This window comes from Poromitra crassiceps (assembly GCF_964638095.1).
Source record: "Poromitra crassiceps genome assembly, chromosome: 12".
NCBI classification, from domain to species: domain Eukaryota; kingdom Metazoa; phylum Chordata; class Actinopteri; order Beryciformes; family Melamphaidae; genus Poromitra; species Poromitra crassiceps.
Genome location: NC_139632.1, coordinates 5,819,224 through 5,824,223, shown reverse-complemented (window position 1 = coordinate 5,824,223; position 5,000 = coordinate 5,819,224). Strand labels below are relative to the sequence as shown.

At 42.3% G+C, this 5,000-nt stretch overlaps 1 protein-coding gene across 1 annotated transcript in view; it reads left to right on the top strand.

Annotated features, from left to right (window-relative positions):
• mast2 (microtubule associated serine/threonine kinase 2) overlaps nucleotides 1–5,000 on the top strand; it is a gene marked incomplete at its 3' end in the record, with an annotated part of 242,782 nt that overhangs the window by 179,039 nt on the left and 58,743 nt on the right.

Below are 5,000 nucleotides of genomic sequence, written 5' to 3'. Positions count from 1 at the left end.
TGTCATGTAGTTTCCCCATTGACTTGTAATGGTCATGCGTGTATGCGTGCGCTTACGCGCTCTGACTGCGCAACCCGCGTACATTTATGCGTAAAATTACGCGTACATGTTGTGCGCGCTGCAGATACACTTCCGGTTGCGTAACACTCAAAACTGCGAACGGGTGTGTGTGTGAACGCGTAACGAAATTGGTTCTATTATCTTCATGCGAGCGTTTACGCGCTCTGGCTGCGCAACCCGCGTACATCATTACGCGTAAATGTACGCGTAATGATGTACGCGGGGTGCGCAGCCAGAGCGCGTAAGCGCACGCATGAAGATAATGGAACAATTTTGTCACGCGGGCACATGCACGCGGACTATGATGTGCAACAAGCTGCGTAGCACAGCTACTTACAGCGTGTACACGTGTGACCAGTGTTGGAGAAATTTCGTTACGCGTTCACACACACACCCGTTGGCAGGTTTGAGTGTTACGCAACCGGAAGTGTATCTGCATCGTGCACAACACTGCGCGTACATGAACGCCTCACGTACTTCTCTTCTGTTTTATTCTATTTCTTTCTATGTTACATTTTCATCCAGTAGATGGTGCCAGTGACCAAACCAACCAGTTGATCAAGCATGTCGCTTAGAGGAGCTGTCCTGCTTCTGAAACAGAGCAGCGTCACAATCACATAGCCTGCTATAATGTTTATTAATGTTCCAGATGTATTTTATTTTATTGACAGTATTTAATTGTTAATATGAGCTGCTGCAAGTGTTAATGCTCTGCTGTTCCTTAACAGCAACATGTGAAGTTGTTATTTTTTATTTTGTAGCCTAAAAGCCTGCTGCTCTCTGTTTTTGTTAACTTTATTCCTCATTCATAGGCTATATTTTTATTTTTTTTATTTATTTATTTGTTTTATTGCCTAAACATTTCAGAGGCCATTTAAAAAACGTTATGCTACATGCTGAAAGATCGCCTGGTTTTTTATTTTGTGTTTTGTAGCTATAGCCTATTATATGGTAACACTTTACAATAACGTACACAAATACTATAGTAGGCTAGTTACTAGTAAACTAACCATTAACTAATAGCCAGTTAATGAGTAGCTAATGAAAAATTTGGCATTAGTCAATCACTAGTTAATCATAGTTAATGAGTAGGTAGTCATTAGTTAATGATTAGTATCTATTTTCCTGAAGTATTATTGCCTGAACATTTCTGAGCCATGATTAAAATGATCTGTTTATGAATTGCGTGGTTTTGTGTGCAGTGTGATCAAAGAATAGACCTAGAATGAGTGTGTTTACTGTCATGCACACAATAAACTGATAATGAGAATTACTGAACTCAGAATAATCAGTTTATGAACGAAAAAAGGGCACGCAACACAATTTCTTGATAGCTCCCGTGGCGGACATTTATTGAGATGACAAACAGTTCGGGCCCAATTCGGGCCGTCAGTGAAGGCCCGAATTGGGCCTTCGAATTGGGCCTTCAAAATCACAGGCAGCAGCGGTGCGGCCAGGGGTGCAGCCAGCGACACGGCGCGTGGCCTGAGGGGAAATTGATGAGTTACAATCAGCAGCTCATATTAACAATGAAATACTGTCAATAAAATAAAATACATCTGGAACATTAATAAACATTATAGTTTAGTTTAGTTTAGTTTAGTTTATTTCAGTCAATTTCACAAGTACAGCTCAATACAGTTGTGATTAAAGAAAAGCAAGAAAACAAAATAAGAGAACAAACAGTGATTGCTGGTTGGGTGTATACAAGCCTGAAAAGATCTGACCGAAAAGGAGTAGGCTGAAGCAAACGCTTATAGCGCCTACCCTTTTTACATTCATTTTTTTTTTTTTTTTTTTCTTTTTTTTTCTTGATATATAATATTAATAATATTGATAGTAATGATAAGAGCAATAATAATGAGTACTAAGCAAAATACAGGTATTCTATATACACATGAATTGTACTTACAAAGTGTCAAATACACAAACTAAATTTCTATATATCTATGAATGTAATAATATGTTTAAATATAATAATGTAATATAATATAAATATCAATCTTGAGTTTTATATTTGTTAACTCATTGAATGCCAATGACGACAGCTGTCGTCAATTCAAATACTGACGTAGAGTGCCAAAGACGACGATTGTCGTCAATTGCGTTTTTTGACGGTGGGACGTGGATCAATCCCTGATACATCTCTGGTACAACTATTGTAGCTATTGGAGGTCTATAACCTATTTTACAGAAGCCTTAGGTGGCGACAGTGCTCTCCACATAACAGAAAGGCAAGGAAAAAACAAAGAAGAAGTCGTTATGGAAACGGAAATCGCATCGCATCCGTATGCATCGATATGCTGAAGCACGTTACTGCAGCTGTGCCTGCAGCAGCCAATCTGCTCCCACAATTGAGCCGCTCCGTGTCGGTTGCGACAGCACATCCGCACATCCACACCGTGGAGTTGTTATTATTCTCAACTGGAAGCATCGTTGCCGGTGACAAACACACGCGGAACGCTGTAAAAAAACTGGATGTTGCGCACCCTTCACTGTGCGCACAGCAAACTCAGCAGAGAGCCACCACAGACAGGAGGAGGAGTGTGCAGTTGAGGCGAGGCGGGGCGGGGCGGGGCGGGGCGGGGGGTGGGGGGGCACGCAGAGCAGCACGCAACACCCAGACAGACCCAGGCAGCAGGACAGGATTGACAAACGCAAGCCAGAATATCCGATGCCCAACAGCAGCAAATCAAGACCAGCAAGAAGCTGCAACCAGCAGCGCACGCAGGGGCCAGCGCTGCTGGTTGTAGCTAAAAATATTATTCTGCCAAACAAAATTCCCTGGCCTAAACTGTTTTATTGAAGGAAATTATTTTTGAGGTGTGACTACATTAGAAAAGATTAGCTTCAGAGTCAGTGATGTGCTTGAAATGTTTAATTTCACAAAAGGCCAATTATCTCAGCTTCTAGAAAAAAATTGCTGTTTTTGGATGAATCAAGCTATCTTCTCCGGCTCATAACTAAAGAACGGAAAATGGGATCAATAAACTTTTTTTTGCAGATGATAGAATAGAGTCTCATCGTTCTTTGTGCGTGTTCAGTGTTTACATAGTAATATCACACAATATTCTGTGGGCCTAGAGAAATCACTGAAAACGCTCTGAAACTCTGGCACTGGGAGCGTCCGTTCTCCAAAAGTGGCTGGCACTCAATGAGTTAATAATCTGATTTTTTAACTTTTTTTTTAAATTTGTTGATTGTTTTACACATTTTTATTTCATTTTCTAGTCCATTCCATAATTTAACTCCTTTAACTGTTATACATCTTTGCATTGCATTTGTTCTGGTTTTTGTTGTTGTAGTTGTGAACATGCAGATTCCTCTTAGGTTATAAGTGCTTTCTCTGGTTCATAGCAGGCTATGTGATTGTGACGCTGCTCCTTTCAGCAGCAGGACAGCTCCTCTTCCACTCAGTGCGCGGCTGCGCCGCTGCCGTGCTGACTGTCTGTCTCTCTCTGCTGCTGAAATTGTGTTGCGAGCCCTTTTTTCGTTCATAAACTGATTATGATTATGACACACCCTGTATCCCTCCTATGGAGGGACAAAAAACCAAGGATCAGCTATAAAAAATTAATACAGCCGCGAAGCAGTGGAGGAATAGGACTTCCAGATATCCACCAGTACTACATAGCATATACCGTAAATTCCGGACTATAAGACGCACCGGTCTATAAGCCGCGGGACCAAAATTGACTATTTTTTTCTTCTATAAGCCGCACCGGTCTATAAGCCGCGGGTGTTTTGATGTTTAATTACCATATGAAAGGGTTCGTGCACAGAGAGGAATGTCGGGAAAGAGATCGCTGTTTGGGGAAGCTCCCATTTATTAACATTTCAACAAAACAAAACAAAAGTCAGGTCACTAATCCCCAGACAAAATCACACAACAATAGGCTATATGTGCAGCAAACCTGTAACCAGAGAAGTCAAGTCACTAATCCTCGTCTTCCTCTTCTTCCTGCGTACTGAAACCACCAAAGTCCTCATCTTCAGTGTCGGAAACGAACAGGTTCAGGGTGGCTTCGTCAACCACTCTCCTCTCTCCTTCATTGTCACTCAAAACCAACGAACTCCTCTTCGTCACTGTCGGCATCGAACAGCCTCTGAAGCCTCTGACGGCCCTCAGCGCCAGCTGTGGCGTCGTCATCCTCTTCATCCCGCAGCAGTCCAGCGTTTTGGAACCCGTTGGTGATTGTGGATGTTTTCACACTCCTATAATATTCCGTGCTGAGACAGTTCCTCCTGCTGCACCGTCCAACGCCTCACCATTGACTCATCGATGCCCAGGTTACGCGCGGCTGCTGTTTCCCTCTTTTAATGCGAGATTGACTGCTTTCAACTTGAAAGCTGCGTCGTACCTTCCCCATGGTAAGTGAGAGTGTTGCTTCTACTGCTCGTTCTCATGCTGTCGAGAACGAGCAAAGCTTTTTTTTGGTGAAAGAATCCTCCAGGGCGCTTCTTGTTAACAGTCCGAGTGAGTGGCAGGTCGAACGTCAAAGGCACTTCATCCATATTTATGATCTGCTCCGGTTCGATGGAATATTCCTTGATCTTCCTTTGTGTGAATTCGCCGAAGTTTGTGATTTTCTCCTGGTAGTCGGGGGAGGGAGTTGATGGCCGAGTGGCCGTTTGCTTACCGTAATTACCATATGTAAGTGGTCAGGCACAGAGGGGATTGTCGGGAAAGAGAATGGCTGTTTGAGGAAGCTCCCATTTACCGTATTACCGTAACATTTCAACAAAACAACATAACACAACACCACCGTTGTTTAATTTTACAGTGCACACAGTGTCCGCGGTGTGGTGAAAAGAGGGCAAGAGAGGAAATTAAAACAGAAGTGGATTTATAGTTAGAAAGAGTGCTAAAAAAGAGAGATTTTATTTGTATTTTTTTTTTTTTTTCTGAAAAAATCCATAGATAAGACGCACCGTTATAT